Source organism: Furipterus horrens, unplaced genomic scaffold (assembly GCF_987537825.1).
Source record: "Furipterus horrens unplaced genomic scaffold, mFurHor1.1.pri manual_scaffold_10, whole genome shotgun sequence".
NCBI lineage: Eukaryota > Metazoa > Chordata > Mammalia > Chiroptera > Furipteridae > Furipterus > Furipterus horrens.
In genome coordinates this window covers 53576187-53590762 of record NW_028327180.1, presented here as the reverse complement: position 1 = coordinate 53590762, position 14576 = coordinate 53576187, and the positions used below count along the sequence as shown (strand labels likewise).

Sequence of the window (14576 nt, the reverse complement as noted above, 5' to 3'; positions counted from 1 at the left end):
TTCATTTTTCTTTAATCTTTTTTCTCTTATTTCTTCAGACTGAATAATTTCAGTTAATCCATTTTCAAATTTAGTGATTCTCTTTTCTTGTCACCTCTAACAAGTAATTAAGCTCATCAGTGAAATTTTCATTTTTGTTGTACTTTTTAGTCATAGAATTTTGATATAGTCATTAAAAAAATTTTATTTCTCTGCTAAGACTCTTTAATCTCGTCATTCATTAGGCCATATTTTTCCTTTAATTCTTTGATAAAACGTTCAATTCTTTGAACACATTTATCATAGTTGATTTAAAACTGTTGTGTTGTTTGTCCAACATCTGAGCCACCTCATGTTTATGACTATTGACTGTTCTTTTTCTTGGTTATGAACCACATTTTGCCACTTCTTTGTTTATCTAGTGATTTTTTATTGAATACTGACTATTTTGTGTAGTATATTGTAAAAATTCTGAGTTCCGTTATCTTCCTCTAAAGAGTGTTAATTCTTGTTTTAGCAGCCAATTTAATTATAGGTTGATCACCTCGTACTTGTGTAAACTTAATTTGCTACTTTGTTACAGGATCTGTGGGAAGGCCACCACAGTCCCCAAACTCCTCTACTTCCATGGAGCTCAGTCTTCAAATTCTGCCTTCTCTGAGATTTTGTTAGGGCTTAGTCTTATGCTTTGTTAAGATAGGTCTGGAATAGAGCAGGTGTTGATTCTCAGGCCAATCCTACCTACCCCCTGTTTTTGAACATGACGTTTTATTGGAACAGTCATGCTGTTGTTCATTTACATATTGTCTATGGCTGCCATCTGGTGAGCCCCAGGTAGTCTCTTCCTGTTCATTTACAGCTCCATTCGTGGTCATGGTCTCATGAGAGACCCCCACAGAGACTACTGGGAAGCACTCTCTACAGAGTTCCTTCCTTCCTGATGCCCTGCTCTGCAGACTCCAGCTGCTTAAGCTGTGCTACACACTGCTCTCTGCCTCTCCATCTCAACTTCGAAGTGCTGCCTGAACTTCAATGCTGTAGTTAGAAAATTATCTCCTGGCAGAGAGCTGGATGACTGTGGGTTTACCTTCCCGTGTTTCTCTCTCAGGGAGAGCAGTCTGTGGGCTGCTTGTTGTCCACTGCTTGCAAACAATTGCCTTGAATACTTTCACCCAGTTTTATAGTTGTTTACAGCTGGAGACGAGGCCGGTACCAGTTACTCCATCATGGCAGGAAGTATAAATCCCTCCAATTCTTTTTAAAGCCTCATCACCCTCTTGGCAGATGATATCTTGCAGACTCTGTGGCTCAATTTCTTCTTTCTCTCTCAACTCCCAGTTTAATGCATCTTCTCTTCTTCAAAAAGAGGCCAAGTTCTCTGAGGGACCTGCTACTAATTTTCTAGTTTCTCTCTCAGGGACACCTACAGTTCAAAGCCCATGGCAAAATGAATGAATGCTCCCCAAATGCAATGACTGATACAACCTTTTTGGACTCTGGTTACTGGCTCCACCCATTACCTTTTGTTTCTCAGGCTCATTCATGTCCACTCACCCTACATGGTTATGGGGTTTTAGAATTAGACTTTGCAACAAAACATTGTGTTAACATTAATATGAGTTCACCTTTCCATGTATGGGAGAGGAGCAATTGGCTGCAGGCTCACGTGCAAAGTCATCGATAGATAACCTAGTCAGTTCTCATCTTGACGAACAAAAGAGGGAAAGTAAACCTTTATTTATGGAGAGACAATGATGAGTTAGGTGCTCTGAGATGCCCTTTCAGTTACATGATATCATTTCATTCTTACTGCAACATTGAAGAGATGGTATTTTTGTCCTCACTTGAAAAAATGAAAAATGGGAGGTTTTGAGAGATTAAATAATGTGTGCCAGTCCTAGATTTGTAAAGTCCCAAAGCCAGGTAGATCTGCATGACTTTGGACTTTTCCAGACTCCAGATGGCCTCACGGAAGAGCAGACCTGGGCTTCCCTTCTTATAAGCACAATTCATAAGTTACATGTTTTGTGACTTCATTCTTAAATCTGTCCTTGGTTTAAATTGATTTTACTCGCACATGAATGTTGAATAGTACATGGTATGATTTTCTCTAGACTGAAATTAGTATCCAAGAGGAGAAGCTAAGAATGGAAATAGTTGAAGTGTTGTTAGTTTAGGAAGCCAAATTGTCACTAGCCCCTCTTTAATCTTAATATTTATAAGAGCTAACATTGATTAAGCACCTTCTATCTGCCCTTGTGCTAAGCATTTCAAACACATCTAACTTAACCCCCTCTGCGAAGCTGTGAAATGTGTGTTATTGTTAGGCCCCATCTTCAGACTAAAACAGTAAATAAAGTTTGGGGAGGTTAAGTAGTTTACACTAAATGATGATCAGCAGAGTCAGAGTCTGACACAGACTCAGATTTCAGTCTGTGCTTCTAACCACTATGTATGTTATTTCCAACGGACTCTTCCAAAAAGAAATCTGCAATCCTGGAATTCCTGGAATCATTAATAATTCCTAACAGTCTTGACCTCTTAGCCTCCATGACCAAACTTTTTCTAGGCAGTGGAATAGGTTTGAGTTTAAATGCATAACTTGGTACTTTCCATAAAACTGAGGAAGATCATTCCTCTTTTGCCAAGGCTGTGAGGGTTCAAAGCTGTGAGCATAGAGGAAGTGGTGAACTGTTCATTACTTGTAGAATTACACAAGTAAACAAGCACCCTACACATGAAAATATGATCCTCAGTCTTTTACATTTTATCTGCCGGTGGCTGACAGGGGCGGGTGATGCTGCTCTCAGTTAAAGCCTTCATATGAAACAAGGCTGCCTAATCTCTGAAGAACAAAAGGCGACCAATCACACAGCTGAGAGAGTGGCCTTCCTCTCACAACTCTGGAGTAAATAACACCACCTGCCTGCTGGGTGTGTGGTGTGGTGTGTGTGTTGGGAACATGAATGCAGAGACCAGTGCGTGTGTGTGCGCAGGTACATTGGGAACGTGGAGGCAGAGGCCAGCAGAATTCAGGCCAGTACCGAAGCCTTTTGCACAGAACAGCACACATTCCCCAGGGGGTTGTGGGTGACCACGCCTGAAAACAAGGACCTGAACCGCAGGGTGAAGAGAGTAACTGAGAATGGACAGGGGAATTCTCTACGGAGAAATCTCAGAAATAACTTTAACGATGCACAGGAAAGATGCTTCCGGCAAATGACGGATAAGGAGACAAACAAAAAGCCCAGAGAACATCTCCACGCTGAAATGCAAAGCAAGAGCGGCCAAGTTAGTGAGGAGGCCTGGGCCTTAGAGACACCCTTTCCTCCTCTGTAAAAGAAAGGGTGGCCCCGATTGGTAATTCCAAGTGCCCTTCTAAATCAAGAACGCCTTTAGAATGCAATGAAAGTTCTGTATTCCACCGAAACACGCGCCCGTGCGCGAGTACGCATCAAGTGGGGCGCATTCTCAGGGGCTTCCTGCACCGCCCCGCGCCTGCCTTTCAGGCGGGGAGGCAGGGCCCTGGCTGCTAGCGGGAGCGGGTGTGTGTGTGTGTGTGTGTGTGTGTGTGTCTCCTTTCCTCTCCTTCCTCGGCTTCCCAGAGGCAGAGGGTGCCGGTGCTGCGGAGGGGACAGAATGACTTAGCATCTTCCTGCTACAGGGAACAGGAGTGGGGTGGGGGGCGGGGTTGGTTGTCAGAGGGACTCCCACCGCCCTGAGCCCAAGCTCTCCTGAGTTTGGCAAGTGACAACCACCCCGACGTCTCCTTTGACCAGGGAAAATTCCCTTTTCTCTTTGGCCCCGCACGCCGCGGGCTTTGAGAGCAGTTTCCCGGGTCATCCTCGCCCGGCCTCTGGGCCAGGACAGGTAGGGACACCCTCCCGACCCCGCAGCTGGCTTGCTTCACCTGGCAGCAGCCGGAACCCCCGGATCACTAGAAGGCTGAAAATACAGTTGCCCCTCCTGTCCGCGGCACTCCCCTTCACCCCGCTGCGGTGCTTTCTGGCTTGCCCTCCCGGCCTCAGCTCTTCCCCAAGCCCTCACGCCCCACCCCACCCTCACCCCCCGGAAAAATTACAACAGTATTGAACTTGTGCCCGCGGGAATGCCGCAGCGGCCGCTCCGCAGAGCCCGCGCAGGCCCCACACCACGGGGAAGGGAAAGAGGATGTCAAACAAAGGCTTCCTGCACATATTTTACACCCAACAGCGCCATTCTGGCGACTCCAACTCTGCACAAGCTGAAGGCCACGCCCTAGGTGGCCTGTCCCGGCGGCCCTGGCGCTAGCTCTCCGGGCTCGGCGCCCAGCTCCATCTCACCTGCAGAGGCGCTGCTGGAGCGCGCACGAGCTGGTGGGCGCGCGCTGGGGCCCCAGAGGGGGGTCTTTGAGAAATGCGGCAGCGCACATCTGCTTGGGTTCAAGGAAGAGAGAACCCGAAAAGCTTCCCAGAAGAAAGGCCGTGGAGGCTTTCTCTTTGTCTCCCGTTGGTTGTCAGGTTGCGAGTTTAATAGTCAATCTAGTTAATAGAAGGGTCACTGCTTTCTTTCCAAGTTATGCCACTTCCTGACCCAACCTGATTAAACATTTATCCTCAGGGCCCGCTTTGGGTGCAGCCAAGAATTTATAGGAAAAAGTCTACTACCTCTTTTCCTATCCAGATTCACATCACCACCGATTCCTCTGATTTGTTCTCCATTTCTCTTAGGGTGGGGTCCCAGGCTTCCTGACAGCGCGCCCCCATCTCCCCAACTTGCCTTTTAACGCTTTGTGTTACCTCTGCTCCTATGCCCAGCCCAGAAAGCGCGATTCATTAATGCATTCATTCTTGCCGGGCCCAGGTACTCCTTTTGCAAACCACACTCTCAGGCCCCTTTTTAAATACAGATTTGGATCTTTCCTTTTATGTTACTTACTTGGACATTGTGTAGTTCTATTATTTTTTCCTTCCTTTCTGCCTTGACTTGGTCGCAACCTCTTCCTTTCCATGTCCCTACGAAAAGGCTGCGTAATGACATAGCAGAACTATAAACGAAATGGGTGACAGTGACAAAGCAGAATCCCAGTGCCTGTGAGACTCTTAATGAGACATAACTTCAGCCTCTGGCGAGAACTGCCAATGAGATAATGTCTCTGGAGGAAAAGACGAACTTGGCTGTAACCTGTTAATGGCCTGAACAATATCAGATCTCTTTGTGGACTCCCCCTGGCATGACTGGGAGGCACACAGCCGTCTGCTTTCTTCCGCAGCATTTCTGACCCAAAGGTGTGCCATTTGAGGACAGCACAGTCAGGCTGCAACTTCCATTCACCAGACTCCCTCCCTGAGCCCAAAATCTGTCTGAAAACTTTGGAGATGGATCCAATAGTCTCCTTTCCTGAATAGGAAACTGAGACCTAGGGAAGTTAGGGGGCTTGCCAACTTGATTATTTATTTGTTTATTAATTTATTGTTCAGATTTTATTTTTTTTATTTTTAGAGAGAGGGAGGGGGAGAGAAAGAGAGGGAGAGAAACATCAATGTGTGGTTGCTTCTCACATGCCCCCAACTGGGGGACCTGGCCCACAACCCAGGCATGTGCCCTGACTGGGAATCGAACTAGCGATGCTTTGGTTTGCAGGCTGGCTCTCAATCCACTGAGCCACACCAGCCAGGGCTGATTTACTTATTAATTAAAAATTTAATTGAGGTCTAATTGACATTAGAACATTATATCAGTTAGAGATGTAACAACATAATGATTAAATATTTATATCCCTTGTCAAGTTTTAGGGGCTAGCTAACTCTAGTACCCAAGACTCCGATTCTCTGCTGTGTCTTTTCAACTATTCAGTTTTTAATTTTCCAATTACGGCTTGAGATGTTATTTTATCTCTCTCTCACACATACATCCTTTTGGGAGGATTGATGCACTAATATTTTTCAATACTATCTTCTAATATTTTTCATAATAAATGAATATGAATTATTTTAGTGTTAGGGGTTAGAAAGTTAATCATAGAGAACTGTCTTTTGGGGGGTTAGTGCATTTAAAATGTACTTTTATTAAAGTATAGTTGACCTGAAATATTATACTAGCTTTAGATGTACAATGTAGTGTTTTGACATTATATACCTTATAATATGATCACCACGGCAAGTCTAGAAACCATTTGTCACCATGCTAAGTTATTGCAACGTTATTGACTTTTCTCTGTGCTGGACACTACATCCCGGGGAAGCGACTTGAAGGAAGGAATGAGTTGCACAGAGAAGTGGGTGGTGAAAATTGCTGCAGTGGATTGTTTTGGACATCCAGCTGGCACATGGGGGCGGTTGGGGCTCACAGGTGGGCTGAGAGGCCTGAAGGAAAGAGGATGTGGAAGACAGCATCCTGTATAATGTGCAGTCTGAATGAAGGCAGACACAGCAGTCCTGCCTGTCTGGGTGCCACTCAGACAATTGCTTTCGGCAGGCTGAGATGTATTGTTTATAATCCCTCAGCCACTTTGTCTCCTTCTGACTGCTGAGGAGTGTAGTTGGGGAATGGAGTGTCATTACGCAGCCAGGAGCTGTGCACTTAAGGAAAACACCCTTGGCTCTCACTTTAAACTGTCCAGGTGTCTGACATTTTAATCCATCTAAAAGCTTTCTTCATAAATGAGCTGGTGGTGGGCAGTTACTTGCAAGCGTTAAGGAGGTGAGCTCAGCTGAGAGGCACTGCCGGAATGAATGCAGTTGCATCTCGATTTGAAAGAGGCAGGGCACCTGTAGTAGCCCGATGGGAACAGAGCATCTGGGCTTCAAATTCTACATTTTCACACTGATTCTTTCCTCTTCAATTTGCCCACTCCTTTCTATAATCTTACATAGTTTTGATGAATCAGAGTTTTATGGACAATAATGCTATGTTTCTGTCAGCCACATGGCTTTATGGAATCAAAGAAGGACTAGGAGAGGCATGTACATAATTTAAGAAATATGGGCACCCTGACCACTCCTTATTTTTTCTTTATTTTTTGGTAATAAGCATAAAGATAGTACAGCAATAATTCAAAGATATTTATCCCATAGTCATCACTTCTGCAGTCCCTTTGGGCCTTGTAATCTCAACCTTCTGGCTAAAAGAATACATTTGCCCCTGAACGATGTCTTACATTTTACTATAATTTTGTGCTCTGAAATACAGAGGTTGCATTATAGGAGGAGGGGCAAACAGATAAAACAAGTTTAATGTATAATATGGCCACTGAGGTTGTTTAGATTTGATTTGTGCTAGATATGTGGTTAAATATAAAGGCCTTTTGATGATTTTGTGTTTTCAGAGAGAATGAGGTCTTAATATACTGAATTGTGATAATCTCCAGAAAGAACGTTAAGAAATAGAAATTATGCGGGATCAGTAGCAACACAAACAAGAGGCAGAATTCAAATAACAAGATCCTTTTCCTACATATTTTCACCTTAGTAAAAACACCACAAATCAACAAAAGCTTTTAATTAAGAAGTTTAATTTAAAAGTTTGAATATCCTATATTAAGAGGGAAAAAAAGCTATTTAAGTAAGGAAGAAATAAGTTTTCTCTATTCTTATACAGCAAATTGCAAATTTAGTTTTAACAACTAAAAACATTTGCTTTGTTCTATTCAGGGCAGTTCCAAGCAAGCTTGTGGTATCTTCACATTTTATCTTTATTTTTGGACTTCCCTGACTCTTCCAGTCTGCCCTTCTTCTGTCCTTTTTCCCCTCAGACTGTCTTCCTCTCACTTAGCCAAACCTTTTCTCGGGAAAGAATCTGACATCAGTCCCTTACACTTTCATGGGAACACACATTAAAATAGAAACTAACAGGGCCAGTAATGTTTTAAGATATATCTGAGTCTGAAATAAAAAGATCTGAATTCCAGAATATAAAATATTCTAAATTGTAAGAGGAAATGGATAAAGTATTTGGGAGGTAGAAATTCCTTCTGGAATGTCATTTAAGTAATCCCTCTGAGGATCAGTTCATAGATGGCAAGTAAGGGAGGCATGGTCTTGTCTGATGACAAGTTATTACGGCTCACATATTCCTTCAGGATGCACATCTGTGTTTGTATAGCTCTCAAGAGACTGGATACTAATGTCAGACCTACAAAGAGTCCCTCTTCTATCACTTGCTAGTTGTTTGCATTTGTGCAAGACTTTGTCTTCTCACTTGTAGTATGGTGTTCATAACCAGGCTGACCTTGTACAGGCTGGTGGTAGGATAGGTAGGAAATACCCTGTGTACTTAGCACAATGTTCAGTACAGGGTTAGCCTCTTATGGTCTTTACTTTTAAAAAAATGTTCAGTTATAGTTGACATACAATATTATATTAGTTTCAGGTGTACATCATAGTGATTAGATGTTTATATAACTTACACAGTGATCTCTCCATATGCCTAGTACCCATCTGACACCACACATAGTTATTACAATATTACTGACTGTTTTCCCTGTGCTGTACTTTACATTCCCATGACTATTCTGTAACTACCAATCTATACTTCTTAATCCCTTCACCCTTTTCACCAACTTCCCCAACTCCCTTCCCATCTGACAACCATCCAAATGTTCTCCATAGCCCTCGAAAAATCTTAAATCTATTTTTCTGTGACAAGAGAATGGAAGTTTAGGAGTTAGGAGACCAGGCTTCCTATTTACATCCTGATTTTTCCTGGTCCTTATTCCTCTAAGAATTTTTTTCTTCAGAAGTTTAATAGTCATTTGGCAAACATATCATTCCAGTATCCCCAGTTCTTGTGCCAGTAAATTATACTCTGGGCCAGGACCTTACAGACTCAGGAAAGAACAAAGGGCCTCAGTCTTGCCAGGCTACAATTTAAAGCGTTGTAGCTGCCATTGCTTGTATTCACCCTCCCTTAAGCTCAAATTCAGTGCACATTTATTGGGTGCCTATTTACTGAGGCCCTGAGCTAGGAACATTATTGCCTTTGACCATCACAGCTATAATGTAAAGCAGGGTTTATTGTCTGGAGGAAAATAAAGCTTAAAAAGGTGAATAAATCACACAGTAGTATTTGGTTAAGAGAGATAATTTAGGTACAGTTTTATTGGCATGATATCTGGGTGTTAATCTTTTTAGGCTTCCCTTGGAAGGCCAATTTTGAGCTTTCCTTAATCTCTTAGTTCCCAAGAAAATAAAAAATGATACCTCCTCCTGTTCTATCTCACACTAGCAGAGGAGAGAACGGCCGGCAGAATGCAGCATCACATTAGGTTAGCCCCAGATGATATAATAGTAATAGAATAACAGGCCTGCAGCCGGCGCACACTTAACAGTGGGGAAGGGATTCTAGGTGCAGGCACGAGTGCGTGCAAGCGCATTCGGATGGCTGGACTAAGCCCAACGCGGTAGGGTAAAGAAGACAAGATCAGGGCTTTGTTTAGGGTGGGGAAACTGAGTCTTCACTCATTTGAAAAACAAAACAAAACAAGAACAACTTCTAAATATTAAAGAGCAAAGCAGGCATTAATACAAAAGGATTGGATTCATTTAATTCAGGCAGTGCGTGCGTGTGTGAGTGCGTATTTTAATCACCTATTAAAAGATGAGATGTATCTTGACTCAGCTTGAGGCAAGATTTCCTGCATGTAAAAGCGATAAAATGAATTACCAGAGGAAATATTTGTCTATTTATAAGTTAGTTGTTTGCCTCACATATAGGAGACACATTTGATTAAAAATTGTTAAGATGTAAACGAATAGCCCCAAAGAGAAGAAGGAAAATAACATAAACGCACCATTTCCAGAAAAAAAGGTACAATGGCCAACAAATTAAACAAAACAAAACAAAACAAAAAGCAACTATTTAACTCCCCAGTAATCAGACGACTACAAGTTAAGCAGTGACATTATGTACTTTGTCTATCAAATAACAAAGACTTTAATAATTATTATGATAAATCTTAGTGAGAATCTGGAGAATTGGGTGTTTTATAATGCAGAGGGTCCATGAGCTTAAAAATCATTCATATACACGGAACAACTATGGTCTAGGGACATATCCTAAGTATAGTACAATATGGGGAAAAAAATTCAGGTTGTTAAAAGCAAACGTAACTACAAGCTGAAGTTCCTCCACAGACCTTTGCTCTGGCAAAGAGGACATCTTTAGGAAAAAAGTGGTCCTTTGCTGACAAAGTTAATAATACTCACCTAGGGCAAAACCAGGGTGTAAAGTACATTCAGAGGAGACCCCAAGCCTTCTTTTCCAAAACATCTCATTCTCTCATCTGCTGAGAAGTATGCACGACTAAGTAAACACCAAGGAAAGAGTGACTTATTCATGAATAGAAAATTAAAACATAAAAAAAAAATGGCTAGAAATGAAAGAGGACACCCTGGAGGTGCTTGTCTCAAGAAGAAACATGGAGGCCAAGTCACCTGAATCCTTGATGCTATTCTAGTTCAATCACAGGCAACAACCTTCCTGGTCAGAAGGAACCATCGGCATCACCTAGCTTGGATTCACTTTAATGTGTTTCCTGGCTGATAAAAACACTAGTACCTAAGACTCTAACTTTTACTTTTAATTAAATAATTTTATTGGAATGTTATTTAAATATGTACAAACATAAACCTGGGTATGAATTCCTTATGTTCATACATCTATAAACTTGCAGAATCAATATAATTAAAATTAACCCTGTTTATTCAATGTGACCAATGATGTTACTTTGCAGAAATAAACCACTCTAAAAAATAATTAAAAAAAAAAAAGCAAACGGAGACCAGCTTTAAAGGTTCACTGAGCAGCCAGAACCCCTTTAGTCATTAATTTGCCAATTATGGTGATGACACTGCTTCCTACTACTGTATATAATATATAAACCATCTGTGAGGGTACACCCTTGAGCCTCATTCCATGTTTTGGCTTGAATGCTCCCAATTTGCAAACTTTCGGTGTGACACAATAAATTTCTACCAATTACTACTTCATTGATTCATCAGTTTTACTTTAGTTATTCCTGAACCTTTGACAATGTCTAGGGATATTTATTGCTATGTTATTAATATTAATAAGGAAACTGGAATCTATTCGCATGTCCAACAAGACAAAATAAATTAAACACATTATAATTCATACATGTAGAAGAATATTAGGAAGTCTCTCAAATGAATCATGGATATTTAATAACTTGGAAATATATTTTTAAATATATAATATAAAATTTTATGTATTTTGTATACTATTATGGAGAGCATAATCCGAAAGTGGATAAACTTTCATTTAAACATGTACATAGGATAGAAAGGTCTGGAAGGGAATATGCCAAGATATAAACAGCAATTTTCTTTAAGCAGTAAGATTTTTATTTGTATATGTTTTAAAATTTCTACAGTAGGCATATATGAATGTTAAGCCCCATTCCCTCCTCACTCACTCCCACCTCCCACCCACAGTAAATTTAAAAGAGGCTGGAAGCATCACCATGATCATTCACAGAGTATTTACTAAGCACGTGTATGCATGTGGCACCAAAAGCAGCTTCTGACTCCAGGGCCTTATTTCTGTATCAGAGAGGTGGCTGCCTGTTTTTGTTTGTTTGTTTGTATGTTTGTTTGTTTTTGTTGTTCTTAGTTTTGTGCCTCAGTGGAGCATTTGTGTGCTCCAGATGTTTAATATTGGGCTTTCTAGACAAGAGGCCCAATGAAGTCTTCATTTAGTGGGCTTGTCTGGGGGCTATTTCCTTTGTCCAGAGTCTCAGCTGACAGAGAGGAAGTAAAACTTAATCTACAGCACACTCAACTGATGGTCTGCTGCTGCTGAAGTCTTCACTAATATCACCCTTGATTCAGGGTGTTGTGGTTTTCTTGCTTGCCTTCACCTCTGTGTGTTCTGTGTATACTTTGCTGCATTGGCTGTGGATTTAAAGTAAGGCATGTGACAGCACAGAATGTCAGAAACTGGTGAAGTGTATGTGATGGGACACAGTCCATACAAAGCACATCTGTATAAAAGATAGAAAAATCTCAGGTTATACCCTTTGCTGAGAACAACTCTCAGTCTAGAAAAACACTATCTCTGATGGAAAACTAAGGATACAACATCTAATTTCTCCTTCTTCCCTCACCCTCAGTATCGGTATCATCTGGATGGATGGGAACAGCAGGGGCTCAAATATAATTGTTTTATAAATGATTAATAAGGTACTATTATTATTACTTTAAAAATCCCATTTTAGAATGAGTCTCTTGATAGTATTCAAAGTTTAATTTAGCTAAATAACTGTTCTGTGTTCGCTAATGTGGCCCATTATTTTTAGGCTCAGAAGATATTTCCAGATGTACTGAGACAGTGGCAATCTATCACTCTTTTGGGAGGCCACTGTCTTGCTATGCCAGTGACGTATCTGGGTTTATTACCTTCCAATGGTAACAGTGGTAAAATTAGTTAAATATTGTATTGTCCAAGTATCCATAAAAGAGCCTCCGTAATTCATTTCAATGCTATCTTCTCTTTGTAGAGCTCAAGTTCTAAATAATTTGTTTTTAATACTTTTGATATGAAATTAAGTGAAAACACCACACAGATATATATTCTTAGTATAGAACTGTGTTAATGACCCTAGTTGATTATACTGTATATGCATTTAAAGAAAAGCTACAGAAATTAACTGTGATTATTTGAATGAAGATCTATTAACCATAATATTAATTTTCTTCCCTATACATTTCCATAATGTCTATGATAGTCATTTTTTATAACCAGAAAAAAAATTGGTTACAAAAAAAAATGTCCTTTTGAGGCCTTTGCCCTGTTCTCTCAGAGGGCATTATGAGACAGTCCCACTGTACCCAGAGGGCTTTCAATTTGATGACCTGGCTCCTAGCATATTATCAAATATAATTGATGTAAAATGCAGCCCTTGGAGCTTTATTACCTCTATCCTGGCATCTGTGGTTCACAGCAGGAAAACTAATCCTTAGATAACTAGAGAGCACCTGATCCTCTGATCCCAGGTGCTCTGTAAGCCTCATTACACTGTGAGCAAGAGCCTGCGTCACATCAACCCTGACAGAAGATGCAGAATTCACTTGAGTCTAAATAAATAACACCAAAATTTTCAGTTTTTCTCAGAAGCATTTTCAGCATTTACTCTGCAGATACTATAGTAAGCTTTCGGCTGAGAAACCCCAAGGCTCTGCTTTCATATTACCCAACGATTCAAAGCCAGAAGCTCTAGAAGTGGACCCCACCACCCTTAGTGTGGTTTGCAGACACAAAACAGTAACATGGTTTAGATGAAAATGCCACCCGTCCCTTAGCTCAGATTGTTCCTGGACACTTGTGATATGAGCACTCTTAGATGCCAAAAGCCTTCAGGACCAGGAGCAAATCCTAGTAGGGTTCCTGAAGTTTCACTGAACAAAGATTTGCAACACATGTTATAGATAAAAAGTTACTTAGCGTATTTTTGAAAACAAAATGCATAAAGAATTTTAACATATCAATAAGATAAAATAAAATTAAAAATAGAAAATAACAAAGGACATTGTATTAGCTAGTGAACAAATTCTGCTGCATGTGGCAGAAATCCAAATTACAGTGACAAATAAGATAAGGATTTAATTTTCTCTTGTAGTGAAAAGTCCGATGGGTGATGGTTGCTGACTCTTTTTTACCAGCTGAAGATATTAGATCTGAGTTTTCTGCAGCTACCTCAGCCTTTCACTCATGGCCACAAGATGGCTGCTTCATCCTCAACATTCTGTCTATATTGCAAGCTGGAAAAGGAGGAAAGACAAAGGAGTATAGCTAGCTGAGCTTCCTCCCCATCTTTAAGGTGCTTTCTCAGAAGCCTCACTTAGCCTACAAATTCCAAGTACATCTCTTTTTTTTTGACTTTGTCATCTGAGCATCCCTATTTACAAAGAAGGCTTTGTAATGTTATTTTTAGCTGAGTACACACCACCTCCATCAGAATTGTAGTTGTTAATAAACAAGAAGGGAAGAATGTTCAGTAGCAAAATAGCAATACATGTGGCAGTCAAACCAAATCATTGATTTAATAGAAGAATATTGCTAGTAAGTAAATAAATGAATATATATAACTTAAAGGTGAAATTGAAAAAAAGAAGAACCACATGTAGGCTTAATAAGAATATGATGAAACTGACATTTTATCACTAATTTTGATTGTATAAATTGACCGCACACCCTTAAAAAGTGGTTTGGCAATAGTTTCCAAAACTATGAAACATTCCTCTACCTTTTATTTAAAAATTTTTTATCTCTATAAACATATTTTAAGTGAATAATTGTGGAAGCGTATAAAGAATAATGATGAAGATGATCATCCTTTTATTATTATTCATTCATTTTGTTATTCACCTGTAATGCTTAAACAGCTGTAACTTCACTAGTCCAAGGGTGGCATTTTAGCATTTAAAAGGAGCAGTCTACAGAGGAGTATGGTAAGTAGTTTGGTACATGATTTAGCCTCCTGTCATCCTTTCTTCCTTCTTAATGAAACTTCAAAGAGTGAACCTGATTTGGGTAAGGGTCTCTTTCCCTTTGTAAGACATTGATTGATTCAGCTTTGACAATAACAATCATAATAATTA

The 14576-nt window shown here is 40.5% G+C and overlaps 1 long non-coding RNA gene across 1 annotated transcript in view; it reads right to left on the bottom strand.

The window, feature by feature from the left end:
* LOC150000242 (uncharacterized) overlaps positions 1-4967 on the bottom strand; it is a 30859-nt gene extending 25892 nt beyond the window's left edge. The window contains exon 1 of the long non-coding RNA XR_016513559.1: positions 4897-4967. This is a non-coding gene — a long non-coding RNA (uncharacterized LOC150000242). The remainder of the gene's footprint in view (positions 1-4896) is intronic.
* Positions 4968-14576: the final 9609 nt, after the last annotated feature.